Source organism: Pseudophryne corroboree, chromosome 10 (genome assembly GCF_028390025.1).
Source record: "Pseudophryne corroboree isolate aPseCor3 chromosome 10, aPseCor3.hap2, whole genome shotgun sequence".
NCBI classification, from domain to species: domain Eukaryota; kingdom Metazoa; phylum Chordata; class Amphibia; order Anura; family Myobatrachidae; genus Pseudophryne; species Pseudophryne corroboree.
The window spans coordinates 127,206,453-127,225,831 of record NC_086453.1 but is presented as its reverse complement, the minus strand read 5'-3'; positions in this window follow the sequence as shown (position 1 = coordinate 127,225,831).

Genomic DNA, 19,379 nt, shown 5'->3' with positions numbered 1-19,379 from the left:
ATACGGCAGCACCCCATGACTTATACAGCACAGGCAGCACCCCTGGAGAATTACACAGCACAGCAGACAGGCAACAGCACCCCTGGACTTAAACGTCAGTAGGGCAGCACCCCTGGACTGATAGGGCAGAGGGGCAGCACCCCATAAAGGGCAGTACCCCAGGAATGATGTGGCAGATAAAAGACATGCAAGATGGAATTGTCCTTGTATAAAAAGGACATGCACACTTTAACAAACCAATCATTTCAGCAACAGGGTCTGCCACACGACTGTGGATGAAATTGGTTTGTTTGGGCCCCCACCAAAAAAGAAACAATTAATCTCTCCTTACACAAACTGGCTCTACAGTGGCAAGATGTCATCCTCATCCTCTGATTCACCCCCCCTCTTTAGTTTTTACATCCTCATCCTCACAGAGAAGTACTTTTCAGACAAACAAACATCATTTAGGTGTCAGTGGACTGCATATGCTATTACCTAATGTTTGTGAACTTGAGAATTACTTACTGTATGATGAATGCGATGCAAGTGACATATAAGGGAAGATGTTCCTAGGTGTTATCGTCCTTACCCCTACTTATTATGGATTGACAAAGGCAACACATGGCTTGACACCTGTTGTCCAGATAATTCCACACTGAAGAGGTGGCTTTTTTGGTATTTTGCCCAGGAATGACAATGTGCCTTATTCAAACAAACCACATCAACATCAGAATCATCATTGTCAACTTCCTCCGCAGCGCCAGCTACACCCATATCCTCCTCATCCTGGTGTACTTCTACAGTGACATTCTCAATCTCAATATTTGCAACTGGACTGGCAGTGCAACTCCCAGCAATTGCAGGGGGCGTGCAAATTGTGGTAAGAGCCTCTTCTTCCCATGCAGTGTTGTGAAGGTCAGGCCTAGACATCGCAACCGCGGACAGTGCCAGCACTCCTGTATTTTAACAACACTCCTGTAATTTTACAGCATACAAGACAAGGCCAGTGTACATTTATTTTCACTGCACCCCTGTATTTTTACAGCATGCAGGACCAGTGTACTTTTATTTTAACAAGAGCACCACTGAATTTTTACAGCATACAGGGCCAGTGTACATTTATTTTCACTGTACCCCTGAATTTTTACAGCATACAAGACAGGGCCAGTGTACACCGATTTTCACTGAACCCCAGAATTATTACAGCATACAAGACAGGGCAGTGTACATTTATTTTTACTGCACCCCTACATTTTTACAGCATACAGGGCCAGTGTACATTTATTTTCACTGCACCCCTGAATTTTGGGTGACATGTAAAAATCCATAGTTTTCGGCATAACTCTGGAATGCCTGGAGCAATTTACACCAAACTTGGTAGACATATGACTTACAATCTGGGAAAAAATACTGTGGGGGTAAGACACCCCTAGCAACCCTAGGTGTGGGGGTGGGAAGGGAGTGACATGTAAATATCCATAGTTTTCGGCATAACTCTGGAATGCCTGTAGCAATGTTCACAGAGGCACACATGGGTAGGGGCAGACACACACATGGGTAGGGGCAGAGACACCCACATGTAAGGGCAAAGGCACCCACGGGTAGGGGCAAAGGCACACAAGGGTAGGGGAGAAGCACCCACATGTAAGGATAGAGGCACCCATGGGTAGGGGCAGAGGCACCCACTGGTAGGGGCAGAGGCACACACGGTTAGGGGCAGAGGCACACACGGTTAGGGGCAGAGGCACACACGGTTAGGGGCAGAGGCACACACGGTTAGGGGCAGAGGCACCCACAGGTAAGGAAAGACGCACACATGTCTAGGGGCAGAGGCACCCACAGGTAGGGGCAGAGGCACACATGGGTAGGAGCAGAGGCACACATGGGTAGGAGCAGAGACACCCACAGGTAAGGATAGAGGCACACACAGGTAGGGGCAGAGGCACACATGGGTAGGGGCAGAGGCACACATGGGTAGGGGCAGAGGCACCCACAGGTAAGGATAGAGGCACACATGGATAGGGACAGAGGCACACAAGGGTAGGGGCAGAGGCACCTACAGGTAGGGGCAGAAGCATAGTTTATTGTCGAAGCTAAGCAAGGAGACCTAGGGCTCTTTGACATAGAGTCAACCTGCAAACCTAACATATTTTACATACAGCGGCCGGAGCTTGGCCTGTCATCCCAGCATTTACAGCACTGAGCAGGGCAGCATCAGAGGTGGGACGGGGCAGAAAAGGATTCTCCTCAGCACCAGCATTTTGACAGCATCAATCCGGGGAAGCCCAGAGGTGCGTCCTGACAAAGATTGGCATTATTCTTTAAATTCTGTATTGAAGCATGGGTATTCAGCAAGTATATATATATATATATATATATATAACATGCATCTCTGCCTCTTCCTGCTTGCAACACTGGGAGCCTCTATACAGTGCCTGTTCAGCTCGCTCTCTGGGACTGTCATACAAAGCCTCTCACAGCAGCGCTGCTCTAAGTGAAATCTATGAATGACTACCAAGATATAACTGACATCGAAACTTGTACCAGAACCGTGATATTGTGTTGTTTACAATTTGTCATGAGGTGGTTGGAATTCCACCATTACGGTACACCTCCAATTCACTAGGGTGTTATTGAGGGTGAAGCTCACCTAATATCTATAAAATTACACTAGGGGTGCATATTTTCATTAATTTTATATATATATATATATATAGAGAGAGAGAGAGAGAGAGAGAGAGAGAGAGAGATCTACCAGCAAGACTGAGATATCATGGTGTCAGAATAGGGAGCCTATATTCATGAGAGCCATAAAGTCAGTCATGGAACCCAGATACTGAAGTAGATATGGCCTGTGGCCAAACCCCCTACATAGGAGTAATGCTAAACATTATGTGCAGCAGCGGAAAGCTGTGCCGTGTGCTGAAAAGGGGGACATGGTCCCTTGTGTGAACCCACCCTCTTGGTACCCCTGGTCAGACAGTGTCTACTGATGTCTCTGGTTCCTAGTAAAACTGATCAATCTGTTTCGATCCAGATTCTTGGTGCTTTCTCCATGTGTAGGTGACAGTAGTTGACTGTTGTAGGGTCCAATTTTACTATAGAAAGCAGTAAAAGATTGCCTTTTACTTATTTGCATGATGGGAAATTGGTGGTTACATGCAAATTAGAGAACATAGGGGGTCATTCCGAGTTGTTCGCTCGCTACCGATTTTTCGCAGTACAGCGATCAGGTGTAAAAATGGCATTTATGCGCATGCGCATGGTACGCAGCGCGCATCCGCTAAGTACTGTCACACAAAACTTTGTAGTTTTACCCAAGCTCGAGCGTGGTTTTTCAGTCGCTTGAGTGTTTGTAGTATGATTGACAGGAAGTGGGTGTTTCTGGGCGGCAACTCTGCGTTTTCATGGAGTGTGCTAAAAAACGCAGGCGTGCCAGGCAAAAACGCAGGAGTGGCTGAAGAAATGGGGGAGTGGCTGGCCGATCGCAGGGTGTGTTTGTGACATCAAACAAGGAACCAAACAGTCTGCAGTGATCGCAATCTAGGAGTAGGTCTGGAGCTACTCAGAAACTGCAGGGAAATATTAAATAGCAGAACTGCTAACCTTTCGTTAGCAATTCTGCTAAGCTAAGATACACTCCCAGAAGGCGGCGGCCTAGTGTGTGCATTGCTGCTAAAAGCAGCTAGCGAGCAAACAACTCGGAATGAGGGCCATAATGTGTACATTTAATTCCACATCATTCTGTACATCTGCTTTTGTTAAGATGTACTGTATGAAGACTACTGCTCTTGCAGAGCTCGATATTTGGCCATCTACAGGTTTAGTGGTTCATATTTAAAAAGTCTTCTCTTTCACAAAACTTCCTTTGCGACACATTGATGTCTAATGGGCCAATATATCATTGGCAGCATCTTATAAAGGCTATTCGGGTGAGCACATGCTTGGCAGTGCTGTCTGTGGACACTTAGGGGTATGTTGACTAAAGTGCAGATGTTTAGAAGTGGAGATATTCCCCACAGCAACCAATCAGATTCTAGTTATTATTTTCTAGAAGGTGCTAGACAAATGATACGTAGAATCTGATTGGTTGCAATGGGCAACATCTACACTTTTAAAAACCATAACTTTAGTAAATATTACCCCTTAAAGTACTTCCCTCAAAGGCAAAATAGTTGCTTATCTGCCTCTGCCGTCTGTGCATGTAGCAATCAAGCTCCAGACATTCCCAATTTGTGTTCCCCAGCTCCACCCATTTCCCCTTCTCCTCAAAAGGCATTGGCTATAGACTGCAAACTCCAGATTGTTGGAACTTAATAAGTAATTACAGCGCACAGTCCCCAATGAGAACAAATGTTTGTCATTTTTTAAATAGCAACTGACCTGTAACTGTTTGAAACTGTAGATTTGCCTTGAACATCAGGGAACAGTAATTTCAGCATGATTTGGAATTTAAAAAGTTTTATAAATATGCCTCTAATTCCAAGTCATTTCTTTTTAGAAAATTATACACAAGCAGCACTTCAGAAAAATGTCCTGTTAGAGATTCAAAGGGGTCCATTTATCAAACACTGGGGCAGATGTATTAACCTGGAGAAGGCATAAGGAAGTGATAAACCAGTGATATGTGCAAGGTGATAAAGGGATCAGCCAATCAGCTCCAAAATGTAAATTAACAGTTAGGATCTGATTGGCTGCTGCCTTTATCACCTTGCACCTATCACTGGTTTATCACTTCCTTATGCCTTCTCCAGGTTAATACACCTGCCCCAATGTTTGCAGCTACTTCCTTGAAAATGGGATCGGTATGGCATTCCAACAGTCAGGATCCCGGCAGTCAGGAGAGTAATGCCGGGATCCTGACATTCGGAATCCTGGCAGCAAATGCAGGGTGTCCCTTCATGGGTCACTGCGCTCGCCTCACTGTGCTCACCTCGTGTTGGCACTATAATATTCCCCCTCTGGTGGTGCCGTGGACCACCACCCAAGGGGGAATATTAGGCATGTGTTGGTATTCCGTCTGCCAGTATTTCTCCTGGTGTTGGGATTCTGGCATCGGTATCCTGACCGCTGGGATGTTAACTGCACCCCCTTGAAAACACCCTTTTTGGGGGTTAGGACGCAAATATTATGTATCCCCTGAATGTATGTAGGAGGGACTGCAGCAGTACCAATACCTGCTGCGATCCTCCCATTCCCCCTGGCAGCCGCATCTCCCAAAGGTTTCTATGGGGGATGCGATGCTGCCGGATTTATCAATGTCTGAAATGTGAAGCATTCCCAATATTTGCACCCGCAACTACTGCCATCTGAAGATGCCAGTAGCCCATTTTAGCACATTGGCTACACTTTGCATTTGCAGCCGGCAGAGGGTTCTACTGGAAATTATCGCTGTGTATGTGCAGTCAGCAGGACAGCACATGTGTAGCAGCCACACACCACACTCATAGGGATGAGATTCTTTTGGAGCCCCTTTCCCTGCGGGTGCAAGATAATACATACCGCTGATGTGATCACATCCAGCGATAAATGGGCCCTGAAGTGAGATGTATCAAGCCTCGGATATAGATACTGTAAAGTGAAAAAGTTGGCTGAAACAATCAATAAGCTTCTATATCTATTAGTATTTTATACTTGTTGCTCTAAGTATAAAAGTTAGGGATTTCTGTGCTCGTGTTAACCCCATTTACAATTATGTATTTGATGCTATAATTGTGTAGTAATTTGTTTGCACATTTGTTCTTTGTGAGAATTTTTTGGAAGTCAGTGTTCACCAACAACATGTACTTTCAATGAGATACATACCTACGATATTCTGGCAGATGGGACGCCAGCTGTCAGTATACCAACAGCAGCATCCCGTCTGCCAGAATACTGTGAGTGAACCAGCAAGTCCCTTCGTGGGCTCTCTGCGCTCACCACACATCAGGTCCGGTAATGAGCTTCGCTCACCACAGGTTCTATTACAACTCAGTTGGTGGTGTGGACCAACCGAGTGTGAATATCGGGCGGGTGTTGGGGTGTCGGCTGACGGGATAGCATCGGGTGTTGGGAAACCGGCGCTGGTCTTCTGTACGCCAGGATCCCAAAGGCCGGGAACCTGACTGCATCCCCTTTCCATTCTGGCTCACACTGACAGGGGGACCTAAGAATATTTACAATGTGTCTTCTTCTAGATGTATTCCTGGGCATATATTCTACTTCCTACCATTCGTCTATATTCTTATCCATTTCAAAATATCTTATAATTAAATCACCACAACACAACATTTCTTCATTCATATAAATGGGCATTAAAGTGAAGGAGACAGAAAAATATTAGATGTTTTCATCTGATTTTTTTTCTGTTGGTTTTCTGACCATTTAAGAACATATAGTATAAGAACTACAAAACTATGCCTAGAAATACCATAGCTGGAAAAAGTGTGCACCTGGAAGCAAGCTGTTCTCTTTTATGGCTTCAGTTGGAATGCCTCTATGTCTGAAGCATCCCAGTAGACAGGTTTTAAATCCATATAGACCATTTATTTTTATACTGTGCATATCACATAATTCAGTTCTAAGAACATAAGATATTCCAGTTCTTCAAGCCTCAAGCCCTGTAGCTTGATCTTTCCTGGAGTCCATACAATCCTTCGGGAGCTTACAAAACACAAAGCATCTTTATGCCTTACATGGATTTTATGACAAACTACATATCCCACAAGGAAATAAATAATTCATTTTATAAAGTCTAGGATGCGTTCCATATTCCTAATTCTATGGGTTTTTCAACCTAAATATGTCTGAATGATACATGTGGTATGGAGCGATTTGATCTCCTCACATATTTGACTGCAGCTGTAGTAAGTACAGTATGAGTACTGATCTGCTGTCCACTTCCTATTGCATAGTGCGAACTGCTTGTATTCAAAAGATATTTTATCAAATGATTTTTACCTTATGCTGCATGGTTGTTACAGTTAGTTAATGGAAAGTCTACTTCCGGAGTCTTTTTTAAATGCTAACGTAAAATAATAAAGTTATTCACTTCTCTTTCTTTTCAGTAGCTTTTCAGACAATCCTTGCATCTAACATTACCTTCAATATAAACTATGCTATTTTCCAAATATGTAATGAGTTGTGACACTCTCTGCCAGATTCCTAACACCTGTAGTGCTGACTCTAGACTATCTAGGAGTCTCCGAGGGATCCAGCATTGGGATTGTGTTGCAGAATATTCTATAGAACACAAGGAACTTCTCTCTGCTCCAGACACCCGGAGGACGCTAAGGAGCCTCCAGAGCTGATTTCTGTATGAAACCCCTTATAGTGTATATAAAGCCTCCATTTTGTGAACATGGATACTAACTTCTCAGGAAGTTGTGGGTCCATTGGCGCTTCTATAATGGGAGCAATGTGTGTGGTGCACACAGGCCCCTGGGTCCGGGGGAAGGGACACTGCACACAATGCACCCATGTTTCAATACTTACCATTCCAGAGTCCTGCGTCAGGGGGCTGCAGTCATGCCAAAAAATCACTGACAAAATGGCCACCATGCATGGACAGTAGTGATTAATCTCTGGAACATGGGGTACACACAATGCTGGAGCCTACTGTGCTGTGGAGAGGAGGGGGCCCACCTGGAGTTTGCACATCGAATTGCATTAAGCACACAATTCAGATCTGATCGCAGCAGCAAATTTGTTAGCTAATGTGCAAAACCATGTGCACTGCAGGGGAGGGCAGATATAACATGTGCAGATAGAGTTAGATTTGGGTGGGGTGTGTTCAAACTGAAATCTAAATTGCAGTGTAAAAATAAAGCAGCCAGTATTTACCCTGCACAGAACCAATATAACCCACCCATATTTTAAACATGTAGCAATCCTAAATAAATTATCTATATTTTTAACCAAGCATACTGACATTCGAGTTGCTGGCATTTGGAATAATACACCTTTATAGTATCCAAAACCCTGTGAGAATCCGAAAGCGGGATGATGACGTTTTGCCTTGTTCGAGTGTGGCGAGAAACCCTGAGCCAGACTCGGATCTGGAACTTCGGGTGGGTCAGGTTCTCAGACCCACTCATCTCTAGTTTTAACAAATGGCAACCTATTACATTTACCCCATAGAGTCAATCAGAACCAGGTCTAAAATTTCTGCCTTTTTTTCTGGCAGTTATACAGGTTTTCATATCTCCAAACTGCTGCTTCATGTATTGCAAGATTTGCATTATTTCCAAGTGAAAGACTGGGGATTGTGGTTCGATGTGCTATTTTCCTTTTGGTAACTCTTATGGCTTACTCACCAAAAAACTGGCAAAATCACCTTTTTACTGTTTAATTTAGAGATGAGTGGGTCAGTTTCTTCAAGAACCGGACCCACCTGAACATAGTGTTCCAAGTCTAGTTTCGTGTCCCGTTGAGGTTTTACCACCTGACTCGGATCCCAAAATGAGGCAAAACATAATTTCCCAACTGTTAGATTCTCGCAGGTTTTAGATTCTATAAAGGGGTGCTCTGTCGGTTCATCAAGGTGCTGCTGTGTCCTCCAAGGGTGCTCTGTATATCTAGGGGCTCTGCCCCACTGTAAAAAAAGTAAATAAAAGCTAAAAATATATTTTTTTGGTGCTATACCTGTTACGTTTACTGTACTTGGTACTCCTGGAACTGGGTGGATGAGCCCCAAGTACAGGAACGTAAAGCTGCAATAGATACGGAGCTCAGCAGCAACCCCTATGGAAACCTGACTCCATTGTCTTACCCTCGCTGTCAGCCTACGCCTGCGTGACTATGGTTTCTTGGGCCCACGGCAGCCACGTTTGAAGGGCCGATTATGTCTGCCCAACTCCGATGCCCCCCGGTCTTAGTTGGAGACAAGGCGTAAACTGAGACGGGGTGATGACAAGGGGAACCTCTAACTAAAGACAGAAATACAGAGTTAGGGGCGCTACCGAACTTAAATAAAGTATGTGCGGCACAGCCACCAGGATAAACAACAACAAAGGAAATGCTGTCCACACGCCGACACAATACTGTTGTGTACCGGCAGTGACAGCATATGCAGAACCTTCCGCAAAACACCAGTAACTAGAAACTAAAGAATACAGCGGCATTGGCCGACGGACGCGGCAAAGCCGCTACTCACGGAACCGGTACAAATACTGGCAAACGGACAGGAACTTAATGTAGCTGACACAGGCTCTCAGAACCAGAGGACAGGCAGGGTTCCAACGACTGAGCAGTGGACACCAAGGAACAGGATACTGAATCAGGATCAGGAATAGACAAAGCCACTGGACTTCAGGATAGGAACGCTTCAAGGCAAGACACTGGATCAGACACTGGATCAGACACTGGATCAGACACTGGATCAGACACTGGATCAGACACTGGATCAAGGCTGGAAGCAGCTAGACAGAAGCTCAGAAACTGGACAGGAACTATCACCGGCGTCTGTGAAATGCACTGAGACAGAATATAACAGGCAGCCCTCCAATAGCTGCAGAGAACCTAATTAATTATGTTGTGCAGCTGCCCTGCTGCACAACTGACAGGTGTAATTAACAGACAGGTGAGGCTGAACACATGGGAACAGGCTGCAATTACACAGACTCACCACCCTTTGCTCTGGTTTAGAGTCTTCTAAACCAGAGCAAAGGGAAATCCTGGCCTGCAAGAGAACTATAACATAAAATACATAAACGGAAAACAGGAATGAACCACTACCTGTGGTTCATAACAATACCCCAGTGTACTATTCTATTATTTTTCGGGGACACTGCCGGTCAGACCGTAGTGTAATAATCATATATGTATTGTGATGCTGCAGGCTGTACCTCAATTTCATACAACCATTGTGACATTGCAGCTTAATATTTATACATGTATTGTGATGCAGTAGGCCAAGCAGCAGAGTAATATTCCTACAAGTATTGTGACACTCCAGGCCATACCCCAATTTCACACAAGTATGGTGTTGCTGCAGGTCGTACCACAGCTTAATAATCATACACATACTGTGATTCTGTAGGCCAGACCTGAGTGTAATATTCCTGCAAGTATTGCAATGCTGCAGGCCGTATCCCAGTTTCATACAAGTATTGTGATGCTGCAGGTCATACCGCAGCTTAATATTCATACAAGTATTGTGACGCTGCAGGCTGTACCCCAATTTCATACAAGCATTGTGATATTGCCGGTCGCACTGCAGCTTAATATTTTTTAGGGGCGTACACCGGTCATTTTTTCGTGTTTTGGTTTTGGATCTTCTTTGTGCTCATGATCTTGATTGGTTTTGACCAAACCACCCTTGCGGGTTTTGGATTTGGATCTGGATTTTTTAGAAAAAAATCCCCCAAACAGCTAAAATAACAGAATCGGGGGTTGTTTTTGTTCCTACAGTATTATTAACCTCAATAACATTAATTTCCACAAATTTCTTGACTATTCTGAATACCACACAGCTCACAACATTGTATTTATCCAGTTTAGGCCAAAAGGTTGCACCGAGATAGCTGGACGGAGCAGCAGCAGCCCTGCTGTTAATGAAAAAAAGAATGTATTTAAAAAAAGACGCATTAGGCAAGGCTCAAGATTTCAGTTTACAAAAAGATGATTATGGCAAAGAAGCATAAAAAAAGACAATGGGGGTTATTCCGAGTTGTTCGCTCGCTAGCTGCTTTTAGCAGCATTGCACACGCTAGGCCGCCGCCCTCTGGGAGTGTATCTTAGTTTAGCAGAATAGCGAATGAAAGATTAGCAGAACTGCTGCTAAATAATTCTTAGCAGTTTCTGAGTAGCTCCAGACCTACTCACAGATTGCGATCAGCTCAGTCCGTTTAGTTCCTGGTTTGACGTCACAAACACGCCTTGCGTTCGGCCAGCCACTCCCCCGTTTCTCCAGACACTCTCGCGTTTTTCCCTGACACGCCTGCGTATTTTAGCACACTCCCGGAAAACGCTGAGTTACCACCCAGAAACGCCCCTTTCCTGTCAATCATTTACCGATCAGCAGAGCGACTGAAAAGCGCCGCAGAATCCACAGCAAATCTGCTAAGTTTTTAGTTAAATAACTAAGCGCATGCGCCCTGCGTGCCTTGCGCATGCGCATTTGGGCCCTCATTCCGAGTTGTTCGCTCGCAAGGCGAATGTAGCAGAGTTACACACGCTAAGCCGCCGCCTACTGGGAGTGAATCTTAGCTTCTTAAATGTGCGACCGATGTATGCGCAATATTGCGATCACAAACGAGTTAGCAGTTTTTGAGTAGCTTCAGACTTACTCTGCCTGTGCGATCAGTTCAGTGCTTTTCGGTCCTGGCTGACGTCATAAACACACCCAGCGTTCGCCCAGGCACACCCACCGTTTCCCCGGCCACTCCTGCGTTTTTTCCGGAAACGGTAGCGTTTCCAGCCACACGCCCCTAAAACGCCGTGCATCCGCCCAGTAACACCCATTTCCTGTCAATCACAATGCGAACGTCGGAGCGATGAAAAAGCCGTGAGTAAACTTACTTTCTTCATAGCAAAGTTACTTGGCGCAGTCGCAGTGCGAACATTGCGCATGCGCACTAAGAGAATTCTCACTGCGATGCGATGAAAAACTCCGAGCGAACAACTCGGAATGAGGGCCTTAGCAACAAGTCACAGCATAGCGAAAATCGGCAATGAGCAAACATCTCGGAATGACCCCCAATAGTTTAGATTTAATTTATTTCATTTCATTTATTTAGAATCAAATTCTTCATTTCCTCCAATATATCTTCGATATGTATAAAGTTCACTATATGAGTGTGGAGAGTTTATTTATATTCATTTAATTTAAATTTAACTAATTTATAATTATTATTAATAATATTAATTTGAATTAATTACAATGCGGTGATAAGAAGAGTTATGAAAATAGAACAATAAGTTATAATAAGAATATGAGCTACAGACACCACACCCTGAAAAGGACGGAGCACATCTGGATGTATTCTGGGCGGATACAGCACAAAATATAAAGAAAAAGAGGTCTTTTATTTTGGGTGGACTGACAGAACACCCCTAGATGGATGGAGCATCTGCAGTCCCTGGATGTATACTGGGATGACACAGCACAAAATATTAATTTAAATCAAAATATATATATTATTTTTTATATCACACACTGCGGATACAGTGTCGCACAAATGAGTCTAAAATACGTAGAATTATTTTTTATATCACACACTGGTGTCGCACAAATGAATCAGAAATATATATAATAATTACACATTGCGGTTGACTACACCGACAGTGTCGCACAATGCGTTTATGAGTAGGAAATAATATACTGCGGTCTGACCAGCAGTGTCACAGTACTTATGAAAATAAAATAAAAATTGTACACTGGGTTACAGCACAAACAAAAAAAATTGATTTTTTTTTTATATTTATAATTTTAGGTGTTTTGTTTTTAGCTTTTATTATTTAATTTTACACCGGGGCAGATCCCCTGGATGGATGGACAGATCACCCCTTTCAGATACAGCAGACAGAGCACCCCTTTCAAATACATAATAGAAATATATTTTTGGCTTTGGATCACACACAGATATATAGCAGCAGTGTACGGCAGTACTGGTAGTTGTCACTGAGTGATGCACCAATAGAAATATATTGTTTGCTCTGGATCACTCACAGATGATAAATAGCAGTAGTGTACAGCAGCCACAGTACTAGTAGTCAGAGTGATGCACCAATAGATATAAATGTTTTGCTTTGGATCATATATAGAGGATATATAGCAGTAGTGTATGGCAGTATATAGCCCCTTAGACACAGAACAACACCTGGTCCTATACGCAGTCACATTATGCTATATGCAGTGCACTGTCTACTATGCAGAGCCCTAACACAGTGACAGTCCCAGCACACCTACACAAGCAGCACCCCAGGTTAACTCAAGTCTCCTGCTGCAACCCATCTGCTTTTTCCTTCCCCCCTTCCCTATCTGATTATGGCACAGAATACAGCACAGAAGGAACATGTTCTCACTGTGCGCTCTCAGGAGTCTGGAGTGAAGATGGCGCTGATCACCGGGACTATATAGATTCCAAAACCTGCGAGATCCGACAGCAGGATGATGACATTTTGCCTCTTTTTGGATCTGAATTAGGCGTGAAAAAACAATCCTGACTCAGATCTTGGCTCGGATCTCAAAGTTCGGTGGGGGGTCGGTTCTCAGAGAACCGAACCCGCTCATCTCTAATATTTCTACATGTATTGTGACACTGTAGGCCAAGCTGTAGTGTAATATTCCTGCAAGTATTGTGACATTGCAGGCCGTACCCCAATTTCATACAAGTATGGTGTTGCTGCAGGTCGTACCGCAGCTTAATATACATAGACGTATTGAATTGCTGTAGGCCAGATCACAGTGTAAAATTCCTACAAGTATTGCAACGCTGCAGGTCATATCCAAATTTTTTACAAGTATTGTGATGCTGCAGGTCTATTACCACAGCTTAATATTTAATAAGTATTGTGACGCTGTAGGCTGTATCCCAATTTCATACAAGCATTGTGACATTGCAGGTCATTCTGCAGCTTTTTATACATGTATTGTGATGCTGTAGGCCAAGCCACGGTGTAATATTCCTACAAATATTGGACAATGCAGGCCGTACCCCAATTTCATACAAGTATTGTAACACTGCAGGTCATACCGCAGCTTAATATTCATATATGTATTGTGACACAATAGGCCAAGACACAGTGTAATATTTATACAAGTATTGTGACGTTGCAGGACGTATCCCAATTTCATACAAGTATGGTGTTGCTGCAGGTTATACTGCAGCTTAATATTCATACATGTATTGTTGTGATGCTGTAGGCCAGACCACAGTGTAATATTCCTATAAGTATTGCAACGCTGCAGGCCGTATCCCAATTTCTTACAAGTATTGTGATGCTGCAGGTCATACCGCAGCTTAATATTTATACAAGTATTGTGATGCTGCAGGCTGTACCTCAATTTTATACAAGCATTGTGACATTGCTGGTCACACTGCTGCTTAATATTAATATATGTATTGTGACGCTGTAGGCCAAGCCACAGTGTTATATTCCTACAAGTATTGCAGCACTGCAGGCTATACTCCAATTTGATACAAACATTGTGACGCTGCAGATCACTCTGCAGCTTAATATTCATACACGTATTTTGACACAGTAGGCCAGACTGCAGTGTAATATTCATGGTTGATGATTATTTTTGTGATGGCATCCAAATAGGCAGGTCAGACAGTCCGTTTCACTACTGGCAGAAAAAAAGGCAATTTGGATGCCCTTGCACAAACTGACTTTGCTTTACTTAAGTTGCCCACTCTCCAGAGTTTTCAGTGCAGCCGAGATCCTTGTCAGCAATCTGCGTAGGAAGTTACTTCCCCAAAATGAGGAAAAGATTATGTTCATTAAAATGGATTACAAATTTCACAAGAAAGATCTTTACCGGCAAGTACGTCCTAAAATGTAAATGATGGATTCCAGCGGAGATTAATAAATAATGCATGACGAAGATGATGTACACACTGATATGGGTGAGAAATCGGATGATGATGATGATGATGACATCTTTGCTATGTAGAGCCAGTTTGTGCACGTAAGGATCATTGCCAGAAATGTCCACTGCCAGCTTATTTTGTGAGGGCCCAAACAAAAACCAATCATTTCAGTCACAAGTGGCAGTCCCTGTCGCTGAAGTGATTGGTTTGTTAAACTGCTCATTTCCTGTTTCATTTATACAACATAAGGGTGGGTGGGAGGACAATTCCATCATGCACCTCTTTTCTTTCCATTATGTGCTGTTTGGAGCCAGGGGTGTATCTAGGGGTCTGAGCTCCCCTGGCAAAGTAAGGGACTGGCGCCCCCCCCCCCCCCCTCTCATCCACGCCATATTTTTTTAATAATATGCTCTCACTAACCCCACCGACACCTTCACCATTAACCCTACCCTAGTTTAACCCTACCCTAGTCTAGCCACACATTAGGGGGGTATGTATGATACTGCCTGGGATTGTGTCGGTATAAGTCTTCCCGCTTCGCCTCTTTACCAAGATGTAAGAACATCTTTTATGCCAGAGTGTGGGAGTGAAAACTCCCCCCTCCGGCTATCCCTGTCAGGCTCCAGAATGCATCAGTCTCAGTGCCCACCGTGGTATTTATTTCCCCAGTACACACAGCAGGATGCAGTTAATATCCCGACGGTCGGGATCCTGGTGCACAACATAACGGCGCCGGAATCCCTACACACAATGGAAGGCCGATGCTGGAATCACAAAAGGGGACAGGACATCGACGCCGGAACCCCAACCGCCGGGATCCTGAATGTACAATCACAGACAGCGGACCTTGTAAGTACTACACCTGGGATTGGGGGGGGGTTTAGGCACCACCAGGGGAGTTAGGCTTAGGCTGCGGAGGGGAGACGGTTAGGTTTAGGGTGCTGGCAAGGGCAGTTAGGTTTAGGCGCTCCCGTGGGGGTTCAGGGTAGGCTGCAAGGAGGGGTTGGGGTTAGGCACCTAAAAGGTAGGGTTAGAGATAGGGTAGGGGGAGGGTTAGAGTTAGGGTAGGGGGAGGGTTAGAGATAGGGTAGGGGGAGGGTTAGAGTTAGGGTAGGGGGAGGGTTAGAGTTAGGGTAGGGGGAGGGTTAGAGATAGGGTAGGGGGAGGGTTAGAGTTAGGGTAGGGATTAGACTTCTTACCAACCCACATCAGGATTTCGACAATTGGGATGCTGCTGCTGGCCTCCTGACCACTGGCATCCCGACAGCCGGCATTTCATTCCCAACCCCACACAGCACCCCAATATAAAACTCTAGTATATCCAGCACCACCCATATTATCCCCAGTACACACCGTACCCCATATTAAGCCCAGTACACCGTGTCTCCATTTTACCCTTGCCCGAGTGCACATAGCACTCCCATATTATCTGCAGTACATTCAGCACCCCCATATTGCCCCTCCATACACACTGCACCCCTATATCACCCCAGTACATTAAGCTCCCCCATACTGCCCCCCAAAACACAGTGCCCCCCATGGTACCTGCTTTTTTCTTTCCTCCTGTAAATAAATGCAGGCAGCCAGGAGAGTGATGAAGGAAAGCTGTCCCTTGAGGGTGGCACAGGCTCACAGCCGCATGGGCACCATGAGAGAACAGCAGCGGGAGAGTGCGCTCAGCCACATCCCGCCCTGTGAGAAGCCGCCAGTGAGGGATAGCAGGGGGCGGGTCCGGGTGCTGTGGCCATAGAGGCTACGCTACTGCACTCCCCCCCCCTTCCCCGAGGCAGGCCAGACGTCTCCAGCCCCTGCCTCCGCAGCCGTCCGCACAGATCAGAGAGCAGTGCTCTGCGTACGGCAGCGGCGCTGTCACTGTGTGACAGCGGCTGCTGATGACAGAGGGTGTCAGGCCAGCATGGCACCGCTGGGCAGCGCCCCCTCCTTGGCAGGCGCCCCTGGCGAGTGCCATCCTGACCAATGCGTAGATACGCCCCTGTTTGGAGCATTGCTGACTGTCTTCTTGTGTAGACGACAAACATTTTCATAGTTTCGTAAACTGCCAAAATACAGATGGATATCTCCCAGCGCTAAATTTATCAAATGAATCATATAAATTTCTAGCTATATGGTCAAGATGTCAAACATCAATCATTTTAAAATAGATGTTGAATGAATATATTTCCTTTATTAAAAGTATAATATTAAAACCTACATAGGATATCTTTTTCCTGACTTCATTACTACAAGTACTGAAATTGCTATAATGAATCCTAATACCGGTATACTAAAAAATAAATAAAAGACAACACAAAAACACAAAACATGTAAAGTCAGTGATATGCTTACTTAAGCGATTTACTCACTACAATTCTCCAAATAAACTCTGATTGTTCTCAGGTGAATTGATAATTGCTGTAATGCAGTCCTGAAATCCCAGGAATAGAACAGTGTCCCACCAGACTTTCTGGCTTGCATGAATCCGAAAACAGTCTTTGTGTTGGTTAATTCAGGCCGGTATCTCCTGATTCCAGATAACGTCCCAATTACAGGTATACCATAGGAAAAGCCACTTACTTCAATTTCACAAAGCAAATAAACCACGGGTGTCTGCCGATTTACTGTCTGCCGGCAGACACCCGTGGCTTCGCATATGACGTCACGCAGCCGTTGCGGGCCGCTCCCCGCCCGTCCGGCCACGCCTGCGTTGGCCGGATCGCGCCCACGAAATGGCGGCCAAATGCCGCCGTTCCGCCCTTTCCCGCCCAGCGACTGCCTCTGCCTGTCAATCAGGCAGAGATGATCGCAGCCCAGCTACGGCCTTCGGCCATCTGGCATGCCCCGGAGCACTACGGCGCCGGCGCATGCACAGTGGGTACCCGTTTGCTCGGCTGCGATAAAAAGCAGCGAGCAAACAGGTCAGAATAACCCCCATAGTGTCTAGGTATACTATGTAAATTACTTTTCTTAATTATGTTTCTCCTGTGTTCCATGAATCTGATATGAATTTGATGCGGAGCCCAGCCCCACCGATAGAGTCAATGTTGGGCTGCCTGCACAGTCTATTTTTTCTTGCGATGCCAATTTCGCGGGACTGAGCATTGGCATCGCAAGCAGTTTACACACGGTGCGATATGCACTAACATTCCTTACGATTTTGACTATATAGTCAAAATCTTGAGAAAAGTTAAGTGCATATCGCACCGTGTGTATGCACCTTTAGTGAGATCTGCTTCCCATTAAGATACACAAAAGGGCTTTTCTAATTCAGTTTTATTATATAGATTACAAAACAATACATAACTTTTGTATAAAAAAAAGCTTATTCCATAGTCTCAATCAATGGTATTGACATATATGCAATCATGTAACAATAATATAAAACTTGATACTTTTTGGCATAATAATATGTTACTCCTAAACGATATAGTGCTCAGGTGAATATGTCTTTGATTTAAAAATATATCATGCTGTTCTCTTGAATATTAAAATGGTTAACACTGGCGTCCCAATGAGGCTGTATTAATAAGTGCCAATCCAGTCACTACATAGGGGAATAATGCATTGAAACTGATCAAAGCAATATTAACCCTTCCCGGGTTATTAAGATGTCAACTCCGCCAAGTGGATGGAAAAATCACTCACAGTGGAGCATGTACAGAATCCCGTACCTCAGTCTGTGCCGGCAGCCGGGAGTGCACTGCAGCAGGAGCTGCCATATAGGTAAGAGAGCCGCTCACAGTGGATGCCTTTTACCACTCAATAGCGGAATACGTTGGCCATGGAGTGCATACTTCGTCTCATGCCGCAGTCTGTACTAGTCCCCGGAAACGCACTGCTGCAGGAGCCGCTGGAGTGATCAGTGCACCTGTAATGCTGAAGAACAGTGTCGTTCAGTATGCACAGGCTGCACAGCACTTTCGTGTATCTTAATGGTAAGCAGATCTCACATTGCACATTACATTGTGCACACCTGCAGAAGAGATCTCCATGTCAAAAACTGGGGGACACGGTGGGGCAGCACAGATACATGTGATTTGACCATGCCAGTTAAGAGTAGAGATGTGCGTCCGACCCGATAATTTATATTTGTATTTGGATTCGTCAGCGGGATTTGGATTTGCCAAACAGCCATGACGGGCTTTTGATTTGGATTCAATTTTTTTTCTAAAATTGTCATAAAATGCCAACAATCGCAGAATTTTTGCAGTTTTTTTTGTCCCTAGAGTATTACTAACCTCAATAACCCTAATTTCAAGTCATTTGCAGACAATTTTGACCACCTTATAGCTCACAATGTTGTTTTCATCCACTTTAGGTCAAAGTCTGCAGTGAGCTGGCTGGTTACTTACTACTAGGCAACAGAGCAGCGGCACAAGCAGACGGTAGTTTGTATCATATCTATTAAACACTGTTACACAGCAGTGTGATAAATGAACGGTGGTGCAAGATTGAATTATCCTTGGGCCCACCCACCAACACTTATGTTGGATATTAAATAGGACATGCACAGTTTAACAAACCAATCATTTCAGCGACAAGGACTGCCGCACTTGTGGCTGAAATGATTGGTTTGTTTGAAAAAGAAAGAGCTACCAATTGCCTTAAAGCAACAGCTCTACAGTGTCTAGAAGATATCATCGCCATTACCATCCTCATCCTCACCCTCATCAGTATGTACATCCTAATCACCATCATACATTATTAATATCTCCACGCTGGAATCCGCCATTACAGATGTCTCTATATTTCGATGTAATTGCTGGGAAAGGTCATCCGGGTGGAATTTCCAGTCCATTTTGATGAACATCATCTTTTCCACATTTTGAGGAAGCAGCCTCTATGCCATTCACTCACAAGGTTCCCAGCTGTGATGCAAACTCT